Below are 9,369 nucleotides of genomic sequence, written 5' to 3'. Positions count from 1 at the left end.
ATCACTTATTGTAGGGTTTTTTACACCTCTAGAAATTTCATTCAGAAGTACAAATGGAAAGTGTCACATCTAAAACTGCATGGAGCCACATATTGCACCATTCTCTAGTCAGCCAAGCCAAAAATAACCTGCCTAGAATGTGTACTTCCTTCGTACACCTGGGTAGAGCTACATCTTCCAGAGTGAAAAGATGCATGTGTGTGTGCCTCTGCACACATTTGTGGATATCTTGATCTTGCAGGGACGTTTATGTGTGTGTGTGTTTGTGTGTGTGCACTCACATTATGTTGATGTACGCAGCAAAGTGTGAAAAATGTACTTCTTAAAAAACTTAGAAGGAGATGTCATTTATCATTGTACTATCATAATACCACAAATTTCACTTTTCTGTTCCATTTTGGATTGCATGTGTTTGTGAGTATTTCACTAGATCAGTGACAGCTCTTTATTTGCATAATTATATGCTCTAGTCTGAAGAGAAAACTAACCCCCAAATTTCATGGGTCACCAAACTGCAACAATCAATGTTTTATCACATATGCTAAGCAAAACCTAAGGAGCTATATGAAGTTTCTTGTGGAGTTTTTACTCCTCAGAAAATTAGAGATGTTGTGCCTCCTGAATAGATGCAAAATCTTTCCAATCTCTTTGTAGCTGAATTCCATTTGAAGGCAAAACTTGAGATTAGCTCTTAGATCTGGATTTCGGATCCAGTAACATTCTTCAAAGTGGATTCAGACAAGCAGCTTTACTACATCTCTAAATTTTGCCATCCTAAGTAATGTCATTTAAATTATGACAGTCAAAAAAAATTAAATAAGATTAAAAAAAATTCATCAAATATGAAAAATGCGAACAATCTCCCCCTCTCTTACCAAGCCCACAGTTCACAGTGGGTTTAACTTCATTCATTCAGTAGTTTTATTCTTCCTGTTGGGCACTGCTCCCATATATTGGATATAATATGAAGAAAACTTCCCTGAGCTGCAGAATTTATGCTGGTCCATCAGTTGCACAATAACCACATGCTCCAGTTATTACACATATACTCCAAGTTTCCTTCTCGATCAAAATGCCTTGTTATGAGGAGGTAGAAACCTGGGGATAGGAACTGACTGACAGTGAAGATCCCCCTCCTCCTCCTTCATCCACATCCTCCATAACTGCTGGAAAAGTTTAGTCCTTGCTTTAAATCAAAATAAAATAAAATAAAATAATTTACACAGAGTACAGGGGAACTTCTCAGAGGTATAGATGGGCTGAAAATCCTGGGGAACATGCTTAATTTTGCTGGGGAAAAAAAAAAACCAACAAACTAAAAAACCAAACCAAAACAAACCATAAAAAACTCCAAAAGTTTCTCTAGTCTTCTCCAAGATGTGACTTAGCTGGGAGAAGTGCCCACAGTTTCCTGCCTTGTGGTTGTGTCCCTCTAAGCTCTTGGGAAGAATAAACTTTTTAAAAGGAATCTATATCAAGTAGCATAGCCCTCAATGACCTCCGACCCCGTGGTGGGAGAGCAGTACCTGGGAAGGAGAGCACAGCCCCACAGCACTGCATGGGTTAGGAATCTAGAGAGGAGAAGCATTTCTGCTATCCTTGGCTTCTTTCTTTTTTTCCCCCCCCCCGCCATTGACATCAGCTTGAGAAGCCTTTCAGAAGGAAATGGGTTTCCAGCACAGACTGGCACCTGAGAAGATTGCGGGAGTTGCGTGGGGACGTTTTGACTCCTGAGTGATTTCCAAACACCCGCTCCAGGCAGACGCCTCCTCACCTTGCAGGAACAAAGTGAAACACGAGTGGGAAATAAAAATAGTGCTGGGAGACACGAGTCTCTTCACCACACTTGTCTGACTGCTGGTGCAGGGTTCTGGGGGGATGGAGGGTTCCGGGGGATGCAAGGACAGGGGCCGACCAACCGCAATCACCCCCTCCATGGAGACCCAGAAAGAGAGGAGAACCTGGTCTCAAGCATTTCCTACTCTTCCACACTGCCTGTATCCCTCTGTCAGGTCAAGTAAATATGAATATTCCCAAGGGACAGTTCTGCAGGCTAGTTTGTCCCAGTGGAGACAATATCATCAGTTATTTCCCTCTAAATGTAGTAAAGGAGAGAGCTGACCCCTCTAATGAGAGACCTGGGTCATCTTCTTTTGTCACTTCCATTTCTCTTTACTCATGCCCAATCTAATCCCCTAACACCTGGTAAAGGGTTGTGTCCAGACTTTGGTCTTCTTTAAAGCTGCTATCTCTGCCACAATTAGATAACTAACCTTCACACACCTCTCTGCTCCTCCAGAATTGCTTTATGCCTTCCCTTTCCAAGCTCAACTCACACAATGATATTGTTTTCTATTGTAAAGCCCTTGATTCTCCATGTCTCCCCACAACACACAGGTACAAAAATAATACTTTCCGCAATATTTTGCCTGGTCCTGCTTGTCTGCAATTTGTGGAGAAAGCCCCTAACATCACATGGAGCTTGCAAATACTGATCTGTTCTCAGCAAGCCAGGCATTTCCAGTTTTGCTGGTCACTTGGCCAACTTTCCCTAGTCCTCTGATCCCTTCCCACATACCCAACTTCCACCCTTTTGCCCACCAGTTTTCTTCTTTATTTCACTCAGGATACAGCCTTTGATTAGTTTTCTAGTGAGGGCAATCTTACCCTCACCCACCTCTTGATGTGCACTACAGATATTGGAGTGTGTGTTTGTTTGGTTTTGGTTTGGTTGGTTTTGTTTGTTTGGGGTTGTTTGTTTTTGAGAGGGTTTGGGTTTGTTTAGGGTTTTTTTGTTGTTTTTATGGTGATGGTTATTTGGGTTATAAATGGTTTCCTTTGCACTTTCTGCCAATTTAGCGTGTATTCTCTCGGGGGTGGGGGGGCGGGGACGGTAAAAGGGGTGCAAAACTGCAAGCTACGGGCACTGCGGGTGGTGGTGTGCATTGCCTTTCGCAGGGTTTCCAGTGGGCTCATAACGGCACTAAGACGGTGGTGCGGATCAAAGCCAGGACCGTTCCCGACAAGCGGCGGCGCGGTCGGGGCGGAGACCACCGGGCAAGACGCCGTTCTTCCCAGGGAACTTCGGGAGTTCCCTTCTCCCGCTCTGTGGGTGGCGGCGGAGTCCGGCGGCACTCGCAACGGGCCCAGCACCACGGACAGCGCCGGCTCCGAGGCTCGTGGTGTCCCCGCGGGCCCCGAGTGCTCCCAGGGGAACTCTCACCCCCAGGCACTGCCCAGCCCTGACGAACATCTTCCGGGAGAACCTAGACCTCTCCGTTCCGCCAGGGAGATCCGCCGGGGCGTCCCTCGGGGAGGGCTCCTGGAGGGAGAGAGCACGGCGTTGCTCGGACACTTGGCTGTAGCGACACACCTGGAGTCGCCGGGCTGGCGGGGAGAAACTCTCCGCCCTCTTGCAGGTCCCGGAGGAAGGGGAGGGCGAAAACAAGGAAAAGTTAAATTTCTCGGTGCACTCCTCCTGGCTGGCGAGAAGGAGGTGTGGGTGCTGGGGGTGCCCCGGTACTGTGTGAGCATCCCGCGGCCCAGACGGGGCCCGTACCCCGCGCACAAGACTACCTCCCCTCTTCCTTGTTCCACGGAGACACGGAACGTCGCTCCCCCGGCCTCGGCGCAGCGCCCTGGGGTGCGGGTATTGTCTCTGGAAGGAGTTCGTCACGGGACCTCCGCGGCTCGGGGTACACCTCCCGGGCCACATCCCGACTCAGAGCCACCTCCCTCCCGGGACGCGTCCCGTTTGCTCCATTCCCGCCCCCCACAGTCCCGCCGCCGCGACTGGTCACCGCCCCTTTATCGTTTCGGGACTCCTCGGGGATGTCGCCGTCTTGACTCAAATCTCCATCATCTTTTTTTCTTCTTCTCTTTCTCTCTTTCTTTATTTCTTGCTTTCTCTCTTTCTTTCTCTTTCTTTCTTTACTTGCTTGCTTGCTTTCTCCCTCTCTCCTTCTTTCTCTCTTTCTCTCTCTTTCTCTCTCCCTCCCTTCCTTCCTTTCTCTCTCTTTCTTGCTATTATTATTAATGTTATTGTTGTTGTTATTTCTTTTTTAAGAGTAGATAGAAAAAGAGCTGACTTCCACCCTATGCCTTGAAAAAATGAGCCCCCAGATCTTTAGTGAGCCCAAGGCTCTACCAGCTCTTGGCAGGAAAAAGTAGCGCTGGAGTTTCGTTAGGATCCGTCAGAACTTTTTCAGATTTTGACCCAAAGAACTCATATTTAATTGTGGATTTTGGTCGTTTGGAGGATTTGATTGTTGGCGGGGGGGATTTTTTTTTAAGATCTCTAATATTCTGTCCCCTTCCCAACACAGTGTCTGCCCGTGGCTCTTATCCCAAGACGATGGAGCCGACGGCACCGCCTACCTCCCTGTATTCCCCTGCCCTGCCCATACACCCTGTGTGACCGTGGCCCCGCTCCCACGTGGAACATCCCGCGTTTAGCCGAGATCTGCGGAAAGGAAAGCTTAGTTCAAATGCGTTTTTACCCTCCTAGTCTTCCCTTTGCCTGGGGAACACAGAATGTTTCCCGTACGAATACAGCAAATGTATTTTATTTTACTTTTTGGATACTTTATTCCACCGTCTCTTTGAAAAAATAAACAAACCTTCTCCTGCCCGAGGAGGAGCCAGGAGACCTCCTCACCCTCTCTTGCTGTAACCCTTCTAAGTCGTTTGAAATGAATTTTCCTGTCTTTCGGCCATCTGTCAATGTCACATCCACGCTGCCTGCGCGGGGTGTGGATAAGCAGGGGGCAGGTGGGAAGAGTCCTTGCGCGTTTCTGGTCCCGCGTGAAGGGGTCTTCCCCCCCACGCCGCTGCCCTACTGACCCACCCTCCGTTCTATTCCCCTTGGCCCCACCACCAGTACGGCTCCGGGGGGCCAGCTGTGACTTCGGGCGGGATTTTGTACTGTCGCCGGCCCGTGACGTGAGGCGTCTTTTGGGTGAGCGGTCATGCTTCTTCCGCTCGGGAGGAGCACCGGGGCCGTCTGTTCGGGATGGGGTGAGAAGAGAGGGCAAGCTGTAGGGGGGACCTTAGGACCTAGCCTTCCTCCTGAAACGCCACTCGTCACTGTAGTCTTCGTCGTCAGCGAAGGGAGGACTAACTGACGATGCCGCGAATATTTTTGCGCTGCCGAGGGAAGAGAAAGATGGGAGAGAAAAACAAGTCCAAACTCCTATGCTGTTGACAGTGCTTCGGCAAACGGAGTGCTCTTCTGTCTCTCGTGAAACCCCCGAGGAGGAGAGGGAGTGTGCCTTGGCCTCTGAGCGTCCCTCTGCCCCAGCGGGGAGGCTGGGACGCGGGGCGAGTGGGTAAGCTCCGAGTCCTCTCCTATTTCTTTCCTGAAACGAATACGTGGCCGAGCTTCGCTGGAGAGAAATTCAAAGCTCAGGGCAGGCAGAGCTTCGGCAGAAGGTCAATTGTCACGGCTCCCTTCCCAGCTGGATGAAGTTCAGTTGATTTTTTTTTTTTTTAATTTCCCTGAAATGTAAAGGGGTTTTGTTAGCTTTAAGTAACTGGCGCTAGAACAAAAGCCAAACTCTTTATCATATAAGTTTTCATTATCAGCTTTCAACCTTGCAAAACTAGAGCTATTTGTTTAACTTAATCCGTAACATATGTTTGCAACAGTAGCAGATTTTTTTGTTGTTGTTGGTTTTGGGGGTTTGGGTGTTTTGTTTTTTTTTTTCCTGGTATGTGTGGTTTGGAGCTGATCAAGTTGTAAATTTTCCGCCTAGGTTTTCAGCACCTCCTAATTACAGCCTAACACCTATTGAGAGAGAGAGAGAGAGAGAGACTCCACAAAGATCCCACGGAGCCAAATCAGAGTAATCCTATCCAAAATCCCTAATAAAGTTTATCAATTAGACCACTCAAACTCCTTCGGATTCATCCCACTGAGAAAGAAGCTGCCACGTTTCTAAGAAAATTAGCTTGAACGAGCAATTCAGTATTATTCCTATCCCGCTTTGCTTGCAAAGCAGCGTCTGGTGATTCAGTTTTTACTATTACTTTTTCCCCCGTCTCATAGGCCACTTTTCCTCAAGGTATCGCAGGAATGACGCAAACGATGGAAGATTCCCAGTTCTACTAAAAACAATAATAACGGCATCAACAGCGCTTGCGATGATCCCACAGCAGACTAGTGATTTAAAGCCTGATTCACTCTTTGTTGGTTTTACCTCCTACAGTAACCTTTAAAACATCTGTCCTGCGGAAAGAGAATTTCTTCTGCGCAAAAGTGACGTTTAGTCTTTAAATACGGGGTTTATAATGGAGCCCTAAAAAGGCGAGAAGTGATTTTGGGAAATATTATATACATGCACACTATTTAGCGTTATCAATCTTTACCTCGGCTATTGACGCTTGCCTTGGAAATAATAATAATAATAATAAAAATTACACAGAATTGAAAAGATCCTTGAAAAGATCGTCTCACAGCCTTGAAAAGATCCAAGGCCCGTTACTGATTTTTTGGCATCTGCACTTTAGATGCGTCATTGCATTGGTCAGTAGCAGAGAGATATTGGGGTAACTCCAGTGGACGTGTTGATATTCCTGCCGAACGAGCCCCCGAGAACTTTTTCCAAGGCGCATCATCCCCGGCCCCCGGACCTGCGCCCTTATCCGTGTGCCACTGTGGCCTGAGGCAGCTCACCACGCGTGGACGTGCGAGGTCTACCCCCGGGCCTTCCCCAGTGCGGCAAACACCCCACTGGGGACGCAGCGCCCCCACCCAGTCCCGCCGCCCCTGCCGCGTCCCCTCGGGCCCTCCGCGGGTGTGGAATCGTCGGCGGCGGTGCGGGAGGGGGGCGGCGGCGCGGCGGGTCCCGCGAGGCGGAGCGCCACCTAGTCCCGGCCGCGGGAAGCGGCGCGGCGGCCGCGCGGAGCCGCCGAGGAGAGAGAGCAGACGACGCTGCCCAGAGGGGTCGAGGGAGGCGCAGGTGAACGCCTCCTGGGCTGCGGAAGGGACTGCTCCACGCCTCTTTTTTACTTTTTTAATTATTTTTAATTAATTACACGTGAACACGCTCCACGACGTGCGGATTTGTGCGCGGGGGCGTGGAGGGGCCGAGAGGCGTAACACCTGGCTGTTCACCTCCAGGACTTGCTATCCCCGCTCTTGCCTGCCAGGCGAATCACGAAAGCGCGAAAAAAAAAAAAAAAGTTGGGGGTGGGGGGAAGAAAAAAACAAACCCACAAAAAACCTCCTCCTTGATGCTATCACGAGGAGCAACGGCGCAACCGGTGTGCGAGGTGAGCCGAAGCCATTTGTTAAGGGGAACCGAATAGGTTATTTTAAATGTTACTTGATAGCAGCAATAGTGCTTTGGGTGAAACTTAGAAACTGCCAATGCTCTTATCTACAAACAGACAAACAGGCGAAAAAACTTTACCGGATATTTGGATCTTCCTCTCAAATACAACAAAAAAAAAGCAGGGTGTATTAAATAACTGCTCCAGCTCCAGTCCCGTCAAGTGTCACTTTTAATTCTCAGACATAGGAATACCAGGGACACCAAAAAAAAAAAAAAAAAAGGTTCTGCGTCGTGTTCACATCATTTCTGCAAAACAATCCAGGGCGCGGGCTGCACGTAGACACCGAAGTGTCCTGCAAGCAGGTCAGAGGGTTCCACTGCCGAGAAGTCGCCACAAACCCTTCCCTCGATGTCTCCCGAGAGTTTGGAAGAAAATTACTAATACAATTACACGCCTCTGTGTAAAAATGTCTTTATGGTTAAGTTCTTTAAAATGTTTATTCGATTATTTTAAAATCTTCAGTCACGTACAAGTATTTCCTAACAGATAACCATGCTGGTGTATCTTCTGTGACTTTGCTTCTATAGTTTGGGAGGTTTAAAAACTTACTGATTCATGATGGGTCTATATCAGCTTGCTAGAATTTTACTGCAGGTTTCTTTCTTTCTTTCTTTTTCTTTTCTTTCTTTCTTTCTTTCTTTCTTTCTTTCTTTCTTTCTTTCTTTCTTTCTTTCTTTCTTTCTCTCTTTCTTTCTTTCTTTCTTTCTCTCTTTCTTTCTCTCTTTCTTTCTCTCTTTCTTTCTCTCTTTCTCTCTTTCTTTTTTTCTTTTCTCCTGTTCTCCCGTTCTTTCTCTCCTTCTCTCTCTCTCTCTCTCTCTCCTTCTCTCCCTCTCTCTTTACTTTTTCTTTCTCTCATTCTCTCTTTTTCCTTCTTTCCTTCTGAATCTCCTTTGTGTCTTTTCCTCTCGCCCCTTCACTCCTTCTATCATTTCTCCCTCCTCCCTTCTTTCTCGCTTATTCCTCTCTTTTTCTCCCTCTACTTCGCTCAGCATTTCTGAAAACAGAAGGCAGATGTGATCAGACGAGTGACTCCCGGGGTCCCGTGGCGAGCAGTTGCACCCAACTTCACACTGTGAGCGTTCTTAAAATGGGAAACTATGACTAAAACAACAGAGATTCCTGCCCCTCTCGACCGCGGCCGCCTACATGCCATGCATCTGCCTCGTGGTGCGGAAATGATGACATTAGCACTTGGATAATAACAGTCTGGGGCTATTTCGACGGGTCGCGATATTGAGCCCCGGTGCAAATCAGCCAGGGGCTCCGCAGGCAACCCCTCATCCTCGAGCCGAGGTGAAGGGGAGACAGGGTTGTGTGTAGCGCCGAGTGCACCGCCGGGCTGACCCCCTCCCTCTGGTGTCCCCCACGGCGCCCTGCCCGGCTGGCAGAGGTGGGCGGCAGCCGGCGGGGAGAGAGGAGGAATATTTCATCCCGGGCAGGGCTCGGCGTCCGGGGTGTCCGGCTGCACCTCGCCGCTGAGCTTTGCCTAAACCTGAAACTTCCTCTGAGATAGGGAGCCCAGCTGTTTAATTTAACATTGATTTATTGCTTTTAAAAGTAAATTTACACACATGCCAGCAGCACTCAGTTTTGTTTCCCCAGACCCAAGGATTTATTTTCTACTTAGAGCTTGTCTGACAAAACAATGTCCTTTAACTTTATTACACATCGGTGAGGAAATCTGTCTTGGCTTTGGTTGGATTTATCGTTCTGCTAATTGTGGAGACTTTTTGTGATACAGCAAAAGCTAAAGTCAGAAAACACACACAAAATGAAAGTCGGGTACAGAAGCAAACACCAATAAAGGAAGCAGCAGCTAGTAGATGCTATTATCACCCCTCCATATGCAGCGAGGGTCACAATTAGAAAAGGAAGAAATTATTTTAACTTGGAGCATGTAGGTAATTTGCTTCGGGTTTTTCATTTTTTTTTTTTTTTTTTTTTTTTTATTTTTATGATGTTGACTGGCTCTTCGTTCATTTGCTGGAGTAAGAGGTCTATAGTATCCCATGGTTCCGTGCAGGCAATGAGTGA

Source organism: Lepidothrix coronata, unplaced genomic scaffold, assembly GCF_001604755.1.
Source record: "Lepidothrix coronata isolate B3197 unplaced genomic scaffold, Lepidothrix_coronata-1.0 Scaffold18, whole genome shotgun sequence".
Taxonomy (NCBI): Eukaryota; Metazoa; Chordata; class Aves; order Passeriformes; family Pipridae; genus Lepidothrix; species Lepidothrix coronata.
This window is presented reverse-complemented; position numbering follows the sequence as displayed.